A 15,042-nucleotide genomic window follows, 5' to 3' on the forward strand; every position below is an offset into this window, starting at 1 on the left:
CTGAATAGCACTGGCCACTCCTTGGCCATCCCATTCCCTCCCACCCACGACTTCAACTATCACCTCCATGTGGATGACTCCCAAACGCCTCTTTCCAGACACAGCCTCTCTCCCACAAGCTACCGTCCTGACTTTCCAACTTCCTGTTGGGCAGAGCCAACACCCCATGTACAAAACCAGACTCCTGCCCTCCTCCTCTCCCTAATTCAATTCTTTTGCTTAACTTCCTCCTTCCTGTTAACTGGAACCTTCTTTTTCCCAGGAACCAAGAAAGGAAGCTTCCCATTCATCTCTAGCCCTCTTTATCCACATATTCACCTAGTTAACTGCAACATTCTAGTGATTTTTCAAAAAAGTTCTTCCCAACTGTTAACTCCTTTCTGTTGTCACTGAGACACGCCAGTTCAGTCAGGTCCTTTCCATCCATGACCTGGACCGTGGAATCACCTTCCAAGTGGTATCCTTGCTCCTGACTGCTTTGATCCACCTGCTAGATGCCTGACTTCCCATGTCAGCCTGTTGAGGTCATTTTGAGCCTCCATTCCATCACCTACTGTATCAGCTATTCCAACGCTGAATCGTCTGCAAATTTAGGAAATCAGGCTTCATTTAAGTATCTGACAAAAACGTTAGACTGGGCTGAGCCAAAGACAAGCCTCTGTACCACAGATCTCTTTCCAAGGGAACCCAGAGCTTATCACTGGAGGAAAGAAAGTAACTTTAAAACAAACAAATCAGTGTCACTTTTCAAATACCATTTCACTTATACCTTACAACAATTCCTGATACAAGGTATTATTGTCCTGATTTTAGAGGTTTTATTTTTCTTGAAAGATTTTATTTATTTATTTGAGAGAGAGCATGAGCGGGGGAGCGGGGGCCCGGGCAGGGACAGAGGGAAAAGCAGGCTCCCTGCTGGGGAGGGAGCTCATCGCAAAGCTTGATCCTAGCACCTGGGGATCATGACCTGAGCCAAAGGCAGACACTTAACTGACTGAGCCACCCAGGCACCCCCTAATTTTAGAGGTTTTAAAACTAAGGTGTGAAATGCCTCAGAGCTATTAAGTGGTAGAGTTCTGATCTGAACCCATGTCTGTTGATTCCAGAGCTCATGGTTTTTCCACCACACAGTTGGAAACTTTCATGGATCCTCACCTTCTAAAAGATAAAACACACACCCCTTAACCTGCATTAAAGGCCTCCAACATTCTAGCTTCAAACCTAACTTTATAACAGTATAGAGGATGCACCTGTCAAACAGAGTAATAATGTTTCATGTGCTTTATTTCATTTAATCCACCACAAATCTAGGTAGGTACTATGATTATGTTCATTTTACGGATTTAGAAAATGATGTAAAGTGAAATTAAAAGTAGCTTGTTTTATAAATCAAAAATTATCTCAAAATAAAATTTAAAAAATATCAATATTACCCAGCTAGTAAACAGCAAAGCTGGATTTAGAACTGAGGTCTGCCTAGCCAGGGAAATATTTAGAAGGCAGAATGGACAGGAAATTCAATTAATATAGTCAGTCAATCAACATTTGTCACTGGCTCAATATTATGCTGAGGCTGGAGATAAGAGAAGTGAACACTGACAGTAGTCCCTGTCCCTGGCTTCACGGAGCATATGCTTTATTGGGAAAGACAGACACTGAAATGGGAAGGAGAAGCCCCCGGTGCTACGAGACCATGGACTCAGAAGGGATAGCCTTGGAGAGCTAAGGTTTCTGGTCTCCGTAAATGGGTCGATAAGGGTTCTAGTCACTGCAATAAGGAATACAGGAGAAATAGGTTTGGGAAAAGACTGAGTCCAATTTGAGACACGAGTTTTGGGAAGATGTCACACAGGCAGTTGGATATGCAGGTCTGGAGCATATCCAAACCTAGAAAGCCATGAACCAAATGTTATTATTGCAGTGACTAGAACCCTTACAAAGAAGTAAGACTGCTTCTTTGTGTTAAAAGTGTTAAAAAAAAACAAACAAAACAAAGGTACTGACTGCATTTTCACGACACAGGAAGAGCCTCAGTTAACCAATCTCTGATATGCACTTTATCCTCCTCACTCTCTGCCACACAAACAGCATCTCCAGCTCCTCACCACATGGGAAGCTGCCCCTGTCACTCTCAGGAAGGCATGGGGGTCTCCTGGAATCCAATCTATGCATACTCAGGAGCAGCAAGCTAATTTTAACACCAGCCTATGATGACCAAGGCTAAAATAAAGCTAACTAAAAAAAATTCCAAAGTAAAATCTAAATGGGTTCCAGATTATTCTCTATCTTAGAGATATAATTCATTAACACCATGATAATAAACTGCCACAATGAGACTGCAAGTATGGTTTAATGATAGGAAATTTGTTAACATAATATAACACATTAGTAGTCAAATGTGGAAAAAAGCATATAATCACTTCAAAGATTAACTTTTTGGCATGTGACATAAGTCAATTCTCTTTTATTTCTTTTTTAAATCTGTGAATATGAAACTACTTTCTCAAAGTGATTTAAACTTTTTAAAACCAAAAGACAACATTGTATTTCTTAATGAATATGAAGAGCATTTCCATTAAAATCAGGATTAAATTAAAAGGTCTATTATCCTTATTCTTAGTTATTAATGTTCTGGAATTTTTGATTCAAAAGAGAAATAATCATTATTTGCAGATAATACAATTCTCTACCTAGAAAGCTCAAGAGAATTAGCTAAAAAATTAAGTTGATTAAATAAAAAAACACAAAACATTTTTTAAAGATTTTATTTATTTGTCAGAGAGAGAGAGAGAGAGCGCACGCGTGCACAGGTAGGGGGAATGACAGAGAGAGAAGCAGGCTCCCCTCTGAGCAAGGAGCCCGATGTGGGACTTGATCCCAGGACTCTGGGATCATGACCTGAGCTGAAAGCAGACACTTAACACCAACTGAGCCACCCAGGTGTCTCAAAATACACAAAACATTTTTTAAATAAGAAAAATATGATTAATATGAAGGCTACTATAAAATTTAACTGAAAGACAAAAACATTTGAGTACATTAAGAAACATTCTGAAAGGATAAAGAAGATGTGATGTATATATATGCACATACATATATATACACATATATACACACCCACACATATACACACACACAATGGAATATTACTCAGCCATAAAGAAGAATGAAATCTGGCCATCCAATATGGATGGAGCTGGAGGATATTATGCGAAATAAAATAAATCTGATGGAGAAAGACAAATACCATATGATTTCACTTATATGTGGAATCTAAAAAACAAAACAAATGAACAAACAAACAAAACAAACCCTTAAATACAGAGAACTGGTGGTTGCCAGAAGGGAGGTGGGTGGGTGGAAAATTACGGTATAGGGAATATAGTGAATAATATTGTAATTACGTTGTATGGTGACAGATGGTGACTACACTTACTGTGGTGAGCACCGAGTAATGCATAGAATTGTCATGTCAATATGTTGTACACCTGAAACTAATACAACATTGTATGTCAATTATACTTCAATAATAAATTTTTTAAAAGAAAAAGAAACAGAGGAGTATATAAAGACTAATACTATAAACACATTCATTCTTTCTGAATTAATATATGTTTATTATAATCCCAATCAGAATCTCAGTGGATTTTTGAGATCTGACACAATGTCTCAAAATTTAATTTACAAGAAAAAGCAGAAAAATAATAAAGAAAATTTGAATAATTCTGAGAGAGAACTGCCTCTATGTGATACAAATATACATTATAAAGCTAACATAACTAAAACACTGAGGTACTCAAGCATTTGCAGATAGATTATCTTAGGCCTAAAACTGACTTTAGAATATACAAGATGAGATTAGGAATTGCCTAGGATTATCCAATAAATATATTATTCAAGGAAATTATATAAGGAATATAAACATATATATATGAGGAAATAAATGTATTATTAAGGAAAATTAAGTATTTAGAAAACAGTTTAGGTCTTCAACTCATAATATGGACAAAAAACTGATTCCAAATGAAAAGCTGAATGTAACTAAAAGCCTGAAAATCTAAAAAATATAGTTAATCATAGAAAATAGATAAAAACTACAAATTTAAAGGCCATGGAAGTAATTACCAGGGAGGACACAGACCTATGGTCATACAGAAATTAAAATTTTCTATACATTAAAAAATATGCTAAATATTTCAAAAATATAATATTTCATTAATATTTTTATATAGTATCCCATAGCAGAGATAAGCACAATCTGCTTAATTATGATTAACAAAGTTAGGTGAAAACTTATAAAACATGAAAACATGATCTCAATGGCGGCGGGGGGGAAGAACAAGGACAAAAACCTAGAAAGCCATGAACCAAATGTTATTAATTACTCTAGATAGTGGAATTGTGGGTGATTTTTGGACTTTTTCTTTATTGGACTTTTCTCTAGTTCCGAAATTATCCAAAATAAACGTGTATTATTTTGCAACCAGGAAAAAAATGCTAGTTGAGAAAAATAGCATCAAGTGACAAAGATAGGAAAATACTTGCAAAAATACAGAATGCAGGGATGTTACATTCTTAATTCATTAAGAAGTCTCACATAAAAAGAAAAAAAAGACAAATGGAAAAAACTACTATTAAATAACCAAGAGAAAGCACAATGATGATATATTACTTCTAGTAATCAAAGAAATGCACATTCAAACTATGAAATACCAAGTCTGGTATCTTTCACTGACATCCACTGGAAAAACCACTCTAGTATATCATTAGTAGAAGTGCAAATTGGTACAACCTTTTTGGAGAGCATTTTGGCAATATGTATCTGGAGTCTCTAAAAAACTTCTACACTTTGATCTGGTAATTCCACTTCTAGGGACTCTGTGCTAAAGAAAGAATTAGAGATCTGGGCAATGGAGAGGTATTTAAATAGAAAAAAAATCAGGGATCAACAGCTAAATGTCCAGCATTAGGGTGATAAATAAGTCCTCCACAGGACCACACAATACAATGAGACCCAGCCACTGAAATCAAGGTTTGGAAACACTGAATGATGTGGAAACATCTTCATGATGGAATGTCAGACAAAGAATCCAGAATTTAAAACTGTGTATTATGTATCTACAGTATGGTCTTTTTTTTTTTTTTTTTTTTTTAAGATTTTATTTATTTATTTGACAGAGAGAGACACAGTGAGAGAGGGAACACAAGCAGGGGGAGAGGGAGAAGCAGGCTTCCTGCGGAGCAGGGAGCCTGATGTGGGGCTCGATCCCAGTACTCCGGGATCATGACCTGAGCCAAAGGCAGACGCTTAACGACTGAGCCACCCAGGCGCCTCTCTACAGTATGGTCTTAATCCTGTTTGAAACAAAGGTCTCAGTTTTGCCATTACGCAGCTAGGTGGCTTCGATCAAATCTGAGTCTCTCAAGAGACAGTTCTTTCAACTTTAAAAGTGAGGGGGGACACTTGGACCCCTCCTTTCTAGCCCTCAATTCTCACTGTTGGATGACATAGCATATAATAAATAATTAATAAATAAATCATAAACGGAAATGTCTGCATTAATAAGTAAAAGATAAAATTTTAGTTGTTAAAATAAAATTGTTTGGATTAAAATTTTTCTCTTTTTTAACTAGTATCTTCCTAAATAGGTGACATATTTTAGGTGTGACTGCTTAGATAGTGATAATTCATTAGAACTATACAGCATGGTTAGAAATAAGCACACTCTCTTATCCTCTGTAACTAATTTGATCTGGGCTTGGCCTGGCTGGGTCCGGAACACACTTCACCTGTTGTCAGCCATCCCATGACTTGGCATTGGTGAGGCCCAGCCCCTTCTCAGTCAGCAAAGGGTAGTCAAAATCCTAGATCCAAGAGATGTCCTGGGAGAACCCACAGGGCTGGCTGACTGCTGTGTTGCACTGATGGCCCAGCAAAGTCACTTTTTGGAGTTCTTTTTGTAAAGTTCTATAGCTTCTATGTATAATAGCTCAAGAAGTTCTTACCTTCTTCTGTTACGTTCAAATATTAATTGAGCATATTTCTTTCACCACTGCCTGGAGCCTTACCAATCCCTCCCACTGTGAATTTTAAAACCACACGGAGGCATGATGAAAGAATAAACCTCAAGCACAGTAAACCAGGCTGAGTTAGGGACTATTGAGCCTGCTGAGTGGCAAAGAAGTGAATAGGAATCGGCTCAGAACCCAGTAGTTAACAAACTGCAGACAGAGTGAGGTTTATGCGCTGCCCTGTCATCCAAATTCATTCTGCCTTTGGGGGGAAAAAGGGAATACAATTTCAGGCCAAAAGTATTTAACTTCTGTGAATTGTATCCACCTCTCTGAGATTGACAAACCAGACTACCAGAGAGGGCTTCAATTCTTCCAGGCAAACATAACATAGGTGAAAATATGTTCATCAATGAAATCTGAGTTTGTGTTATTAATAATAACAAATGATTCAAAACTTCTTTAGAAATGACAGTAACTTGAACCAAATCCAGTGATATCCAAATTAAACTGTGTTATATGATATTTTAATCCCAGATGTGTATAGTATGCACTTGGTCACATGTGTTTTTTCCCAATGATTTTTTTCCATTCCCTGGACTTTCCATAGTCAGTGATATTATATAGTTTAAACCTAAAATGAAGTCATCAAAACAGAGTCTCTCCTTGCTTCTGCCTCTTCCTTAATTCTGCATATTGCAGGCTTACTGTTTTATTATTATAATGTAGCTGTTCCAACAAGGCATTAAAAATATATAGATGATCATCATGTTTCGCTATACCTCTGGACTTGTGAGCACAAATCATCAGCCCCTCTGAAGACTTTCCAGTTTATTTTTATAAATGGAGCACATTTCGTTGGGGCCACCACCTAGCAGATCATGCCATAGAGTACACACCAATGTGTACTGAGCAGATAATGGCACTGACCAGCCCTGTCTGACCAATAACCCTGTCAAGCTTAGCCACCCTGTTTATGTTTATATTTTGTTAAGTCCTAAGGGGAGGGGGGAAGGATTCAACAGTATTCAGTCTATTATAGACCAAATGCCTTGGAGAAGAATCAGGGAGGAGACTGGAGTTTCATTCTGCCCCTCCCATCCCAGCCCCTACATCTGGCAGGCAGGGGAGAAAAGAAGAAATGTCCTACAAATCCTAAAAGTAGCAGAGACCCTGCTTCTTGGCAGAAGGCAGCGAAGCCTCAGAGACCTTGGGGGATGAAGCTGCTATACCCATGAGAGACAGCCTCATGTCACTGCACCTGCAGTCATCTGCAATCAGAGACGATGGAAATTTCAAGGGCAACCAGGAAGAGAGAGGAGTAACAGGGGACCCCCGGCTGCAGCACCACCGGAGAGCAGAACTCTGCGAAGACATGAGGCTACCTGCTTCTTCAGCCACGGCACTGGGAGACTTAGTAATAAGAAAAACGATCCTGAGAGCTAGTGTTCATTGAATTTTTATTGTGATCAGGCACGGATCTAAGCCCTTCACATGGATTATCTCATTTATTAAGTAGGTTCTACTACTGCCTCTCCCATTACATACATGAGGAAGTTTGGGCCCCAACAGGCCAAGTCTTTTGCTCAAGGTTGTGCAGATTGTATATAAGTAGTGGAGCCAGGATGTAAACAAAGCTAAGCAACATGCATCCAGACCCCAAACTTGTAAAATGCAATTAGAGAAAACACAGCATTATATATCTTGCACATCCCAGTCTCTGGGCTAAAGGTCTTACGCAGAGTGCCTTAACATGAGGTTTAGTTCCTTTCAAACTTCTCTGTCTCTCTAGCAATAGAAGCAGGGTGAAGGGCTGAGGTCTTCTCCTACCATACCCCTCACCTGGTAGAGGCCCCAAACACTCTTAGAACACAGTTTGAAAACCAATGGTCCCAACCAGTACCACTCCGAATGATGTGCTTGAGAGACAAAACCGCACAGCTAGAAAACCAACAGAAGCCAGATAAACCAAAGGAAAAGGGCAAAAATAACCTTCCCCTGCAGCCTTAAGTCACAAAGGTAGCTCACAATCTGGTCCCTAACCATCTCAAGTTTGAGCATTTGAGGGGCCAGAAGGAGGTGGAATTCAGGGCTGGAGCAGAGAGTCAGGAATGAGGCAAATCCAATAAACAGGCAGAGGTGGGAAGCAGAGCCAACAGGATGCCTGGGCCAGCGGTCTGTGGTGAGAGAGCGAGGCTGCTGTATGAACAGAGGTGGGAGCATGAGAGGGAGGCCAGCACAGGAACTGCTCCCAGAGCCAGCGTCCTCTAGCTTCAAGCTGTCCACACATATCATATGAGACAGGAATGGCAAAACCTTACCAAGCACTTCAATACCAGGCTTTCTTGGGGGGGGGGGCGCGTTGGGGGGACGACATTGCCCTCCTTCTCACTGATTCAAATACTCTCTTCCTTCCATACAGTAACATACCATTCAGTGGCTGATACTGTCAGACTTAGTCGACAGAAATGCCTGCTTTGGGGAGCAGGGTGGGTAACACTTAAGAGTGCCAGACTGCTTGGATTCATATCCTAGCTCTACCACAACTAGCTCTGTAACCTTGGGCAAGTTACTCAACCTCTCCGTGCCTCCACTTCCTCTTCTCTGAGATGCAGATAGCAAAAGTACCTATCTGGGAAGGTTGCTGTGAGGATGACCGGTTCATAGGTATGAAGTACTTAGTACAGTACCCAGCAAGGTTTGCACTACCCATTGCCTGTTCTTGTTCCTCATTGTGAGACCTTTTGTTTCACTCCTGACCACTTTCTGGTTTCTCTTCCATGCCCTCTTAGTTTCGTATTTCTGCTGTGATAAATTGCCTCAGTCTCGGTAGCTTCAACAACTCAAATTTGTTATCTTACAGTTTTGGAGGTCAGAAGTCTAAAATGGGTTGGGAGGGCTGCATTCCTTCTGGAGGCTCTAGGGAAGAATCCATTTTCTCGCCTTTTCCAGCTTTTAGGCGGCCTGCATTCCTTGGCTCATTACTCCTACCTCCTGCTAGGGATTCTGATCCTCTTGCCTCTCTTTTATAAGGACCCTCTTGACCAGACTAGGCCCATCCAGATAATTTTCTCATCTCAAAATCTTTAATCACATCTGCTGAGTCTCTTTTGTCATGTAAAGTAACATATTTATACGTTCCTGGGATTAAGACCTGGATACCTTTAGGAGGCTATTGGCATTATTCAGTTTACTACAGACGCCTCTCCAAAGCGTAAAACTGCAGACTGGCAAGACGTAGGTAGGCCCAGAACAACAATATTAGCAGCTAACTTTGTGAGCACTCACTATGTACCTGGCACTATGCAAAGTGCTTTGAGTTATCTTGCTTAGGTCTCACAGCAACCCTGTAAAATTACTATCTTACAGAAAGATTAATCACTTGTCTAAGGTTGTACAGCTAGTAGGTGGTAAAGCCTATGTAAACCAGGTAAGTTTGATTCTAGTGCCCTTGTATTTCACCAACAGGGTGCCTTGTCCCTACACCTTAAATCATTATAACTTGAGGAGGCGGGGGGAAGGGTGGCACCATGATCACTAGGAGGAGACTTGGAGGCTGTACCATAAAAGGTAAAATGCTCCCCAGATACAGAGAGACAGGGGTCTTATGGAGCCCATACTAAAAGATCCATACAGGGCGCCTGGGTGGCTCAGTCGGTTAATCGTCTGCCTTCGGCTCAGGTCATGATCCCAGGGTTCTGGGATCGAGTCCCGCATCGGACCCCCTGCTCAGCGGGGAGTCTGCCTCTCCCTCTGCTCCTCCCCCCTGCTCATGTTCTCTCTCTCTCCCACTCTCCCTCAAATAAATAAATAATTAAAAAAAAATCCATACAGATAGTGGAGCACTCAGACAGAACATTTTCTTATATTCAAAGGAGAAACCTTGGGGGTAATTAAGGATTTCTTCAAATGTGAGTGCCTGGGTGGCTCAGTGTCCCACTCTTGATTTCGGCTCAGGTCATGATCTTAGGGTCCTGGGATCGAGCCCCCATATCCGGCTCCCTGCTGAGCTGCTTGTCCCTCTCCCTCTGCCCCTCACCCTGCTCATGCTTTCTCTGTCTCTCTCTCAAATTAATAAATAAAATCTTAAAAAAAAATAATTTCTACAAATGAAGGGACCACCTATTCCTGCCACCACTTAGAGGGAAAGTGAAAAGTCCATTCCTGACCCCAGACCAGGTCTGCAGTTCTAGTCAACCTCCAAAAGAAGAGAGGAACTTACAGTCTCCTCTGGAGAGACAACCAACTGAGTCAGATAGATCCAGATCCTCTGAAACCATACCAGAAGTCTCAGAACCCCTGCAGGCCACCAGAATGGCCCCACCAGTGCTCAGCAGTCAATATACACCAGGACCAAACCATCCCCTGCCTTCTACCTCATAATCGTTATGAGTATATAAACCCCCATGTGCCAATGATTTCAACAAGGGCCCAGTAGCTTTATCAATGCCACAATGAATGGCCTCTTTTTCTATCAGTTCTTACACAGCGAATGGCTCAAAATAAACTGTGATTGGCACAAGGTGGAAAGGAGCGAGCTAAACAGCTGCGAAGCATGCCCATTGTGGTGGTGTAACCATCCACAGCATTTCACCCTCAACCGGTAAACAATTCGGCCAGAGCCCTACCTGAAACTTTCTAATGAGTTGAATTAAAGCTATCTGGCTTCACCAAGCCAAAAAAAGTGGCCAGTCATTTGTTCTGGGTGATGAGACCAGAGGCTGATGCAGGATAGCACACTGGTCAAGGGAACAGACTTTGAAGCCAGCCTGCTCTGACTGAGTCCTGGGTCTGGGACTTTCTTGCTATGACTCCACACAAGTTGCTTAACCTTTTAGTTCCTCAGTTTTCCCATCTTCAAAATGGACATGATAATGGAGGCCCATACTCCTTTATCCAAAATCATAAATTTTTTTGGCTTTTATGATGGTAAGACAGTGCCATAGGCCATATATTACATAACACTGTTGGCAGGATCCACAGCAAACATGTCCATTCTTTCTGAAATAAAAATGTATGAATAGTTCTCACCAGGTGAGAAAAATAAACACTATGATAACCTCATGTCAATTAAGACCAAATTTTGTAGCGAAATTTATGAAAACCAATTTTCAGAGCTTGTTTTGATTTTGGAATTGCAGGTAAGGGATAACAGGTCTCTGGCACTTGCTGCCTCATGTTAGAATGAAATGAGTTAATAGATGTAGAGTACTTAGAACACTGCCTGGCTTGCAGTAAGCACTACCAACAACAAGTGCTACTATTACTTGCATCTAAATAGATTTGCTAGAGGATTATAAACAGGAACATTTTAATTTATGACTGAATTAGGTTTCGACATCAGTATCTTGGCAATTAACAGGCATGAACCCTTTAGAACAATATTCCAGGACAGGATTTCTGAAATGATGGAAATATTCTGCATCTTCATTGTCTGGTAGGGTAGCAACTAGCCACACACAACTATTGAGCCCTTGAAATGTGGCTCATTAACTTCATTTAATTCTAATTTAAAGTTAAAGCAAATAACCATACGTGGCTTCTGGCTACCATACTGATAGCACAGCTAGAGGGCTAGGTTCTGATCTGGCCCATGAAAACCTATTTAAGCCATAACACAGATGAATTATTGCTTTAATAAAAATAAGCCTGAATTCTGTACCCTGAGAACAGAGAAGACCACACAATGCTGGAAAGAGTTTTCTCTCCTTTCTAGGCCCCTAGGCAGCATGGTTGGTCCATGGCAAAGTACATCTTTGATATCATCTTTTCTCTACACCCTGCTTCTCCAACTTCCTTTGTGGGGACCCCACATATCTGGACCACATGTTTCCCTAAGCCCCATCAATACCTCCCAACCCTTCTCCTGGAGTACCATGCTCCCCATCACCTGCCTTTCCTCTCCCCAACCTAACTCTACTTGCTCAATGCCAAGATCTCAACCAAATGTCAGCAGGAAAGCAACTTGATTAAAAAAGCTGCTACTGCTTTTTCTAGCTTTTTCCCTATGTTTCTTTCTAAATCCAGAAACTCTAAATTGTTGTGTTCCCCGGGAAACCCCCTTCTCTCCCCACCCACCCCCAGCAGAGGTAGGCCCAGGCCCAGAGAGAAGGAGTCTGGACTGAAGCAGCTGTTGTCCTACATAGGCTGCTTGCCAGCCAGGTGTGTGGAAGGCAGGGACTGTCAACGTGCGCACGCACACACACACATGCAGAGCAGCCTCGCTCTGTGCAAATATCTCCTCTTTCCCAGGCATGGGAAACATTCCCTGCCCTCTGCTTTATTCATTTGGAAATGTTTAAGTAACAAGTTGCACATTAAATTCATTTTTTAAAGTATACAACAAAAGCCCAGAAGGGACTGTAACTAACAAAAGTTGCAGATAGAAAAAGAAAACCAAGCACCTTCACTGGAATCTAGCTTTACCACAACTCACTTGAGCATGGAATTTTTAATGACACAGGTCAACCTTGGAGCACATCCAAGGAGCTTATGTTACTGGAAGGACTGGAAGAACGTCCCTCAGCTCACTCTCACCTCTCACTTGGTCCCAAAGCATGGACCACAGATAATTATTATGCATGGCTCCTAGGTATAAAGAAAATTTCCTCTATGGGCCTGTAAATGGAGGTCAATGTGAATGGTAAATATTATGTTTTTCAATAAATACTTTCAATTATAGTATCTCCTCCAAAGTAAAGATTTGTGTTGAAGAACAAAAGTCTTAACATTTAATAGCAGCCCACAATTATTTCAGAGGGCCTTATATCTGCAAACACTGTGCTAAGAAAGCCATGGTTAATGCCTTCAGTAGGGAAAATGAGACATGCACAGAAATAACTCTCAAAGAAGGAGAATGGAGAAAGGTAGGGAAGGTAAAATGCTGCAGGAATCCCAGCAGGGTAAGGTTGACTTTTTGGGGCTGGGCATATCAGGGAGGGCCTCACAGCAGTAACAAAATTCAGCTTGAAGGATGGTTAGGATTTAGAGTGGTGAAATGGGCAGGAAGAGCATTCAGGAAGAGGAAAAGGGAAAGGATGTTCTAGATGACAGCATCCTCAGGCGTTCTTTAGAAAGTATCTGTGAAGACACATGGCTGCATACAGACAGCATCCAGAGATAGTTCAACTCCCCATCTCCCGCAGTGACACACTGTACGGGTACCCACGGGGTCACCTGCATCCACCTCCCAAGACAGGCTCTCAAAAATTCTCCCTGGTGGGTCCAGCATTCTTGGCGTCCGCTGAGCCCATTCTGCGGTAGCGGCCCCACCCAATCCCACCAGGGGTTCCGACAAGGAACACAAGGAAAAGTACCTAATCTTGCAGGGATCTAAATGACCCACCGGCAAATTCTGCAAAATGCAACTACAATTATGAACAGTGTGCAAACAAAACTTTTTAATGAAGTGAATCCCCCATCACATTTCTTCAGGGAACTCACTATTGAAAATGACGCCATTAAATCTTTATATGTAGACTCTTTCATACACGGAACAACTAGTTGAGTCAGTTGAACCAACTGTCTCATGGCTTAAATACTAGGCACGGGGGCGAGGGAGAACCCCATACATTTATACTGTGCATTTAATATTAGCCACAACGGAGGACTTCTGGCTCTCGTTATTCATTATCATAGCACCAGAGAACATTAAAAAAGACGTGGCCATTCTTCTAGTCGCTGAAGTGAGCCCAGGTCCCATATGGTATTTTCTAGGACTTGATGTAGATCGATCTCTCCAGGAACAATTTCGTGAGCACCTTTCTTGAAATACAGTTGCTAGGTGCCGCCTCAAAAAGGGCTTATGTTTTCCCTCTCTGTACTGGCCGCCTCCACAAGTACACAAAAAATGCCGCGAAAACTGAGGCAAACGCGTGCGGGAGCGAGGCAAGCACTCGGGGTGCCCTGGAGCCGGAGCGGCGGCCGGCCTGTGCCCCCCCCCGCCCGGCCTCGGTTCCCCGGGTGGGGGCGGGGCCCCGCGCCAGGTACGGACCGAGGCGGCTGCCCTCGCGGACCCGCGGGAGTCTCACAGGAAGAGCCCACCTCTCCCCTGCGCCCACCTCAGGAACCGAGCCACACAGTCGCCTCCTCACCTTTCCTCTTGGGGCCAGTCGCGCCGGAGTCCCCAAGTGCAGCGTCCCTGTGGGACGCGCCTGTCGCTAGCGGCGTCGGGTGTCCCCGCTACCGTGTGTCAGCGGCAGAGCGGGTGCCAGCAGCGCGCCACGGCCAGGCAAGTGCCCGGGAGGCAGAGCCCGGGGCCCGCCGCCCGCTCGCCCGCCGGGGGCCCCCGTCCCCGCCCCCGCCCGCCGCGCTAGCGTGTGCGCCCCCGCGGGCGTCGCTCGCTCGCTCCGCGCCCTGGACTCTGCGCGCTGCCGGGACGGGACGGCGGCGCGGGCGGCAGCGGGGCCCCCGCCCTGGGCCGGCCTTTCCCAGAACTCGTCCGCCCCGGGTGAGAGGCCGCGAGCGCCGCCGCGGGCCCCCGGGCGGCCGGGGGAGCGGCCTGAGGCGGGCCCGCCCCCGGCTCGGGCAGCGCGGAGCACACGGGGGCGAGGGGCGGACCCGGCCGCCACCCCAGCCCGGGCGGCCAGCCGCGCGACCCCCGCTCGGCCTCGGGCTCCGCCGGCCGGCCGCGACCCGAGCCCACGGGAGCGGGCAACAGCGCTGCCGGGCTCCGGGGAGGCGGGAACTGTGGGCACCTCAGGCCGCGGGAAGTTTTGCCCACACCTTCTCCCCGGGGACCAGCCCTGCTTGACCCTTAGGGAAACTGAGGCTCGTGGCGGATAGGTCACTTGACCAAGGATACTCTGGTAAATAGCAGCACCAAGTCTCGAACCCATTCGGTCAGTCATTAATTTAACAAATTTTATTGAGCGCCATACCGTGCCTGGCGCTGTGCCAAGCTTTGGAAGTACTCTTTTTGCTGCTAATAGTGGCCATTCAGGTCTGTGGACTCCAAATCCAGTGCTCTGTCATTGCTGAAGCAAACATGGGGATGTTCAACCACCGCCAGAAACTACAGGCTCTGCACAG

The 15,042-nt window shown here is 43.7% G+C and overlaps 1 protein-coding gene across 3 annotated transcripts in view; it reads right to left on the reverse strand.

Moving 5' to 3' along the window:
• The window catches only part of PLCE1 (phospholipase C epsilon 1), a 312,290-nt gene extending 298,005 nt beyond the window's left edge, over positions 1-14,285 (reverse strand). For all 3 annotated transcript variants that reach the window (XM_078077339.1, XM_078077338.1, XM_078077341.1), the window contains exon 1: positions 14,106-14,285. The gene's annotated coding sequence lies outside the window, so the exon portion shown is untranslated. The remainder of the gene's footprint in view (positions 1-14,105) is intronic.
• Between the last annotated feature and the right edge of the window lie 757 nt (positions 14,286-15,042).

This window comes from Halichoerus grypus, chromosome 7, assembly GCF_964656455.1.
Source record: "Halichoerus grypus chromosome 7, mHalGry1.hap1.1, whole genome shotgun sequence".
NCBI lineage: Eukaryota > Metazoa > Chordata > Mammalia > Carnivora > Phocidae > Halichoerus > Halichoerus grypus.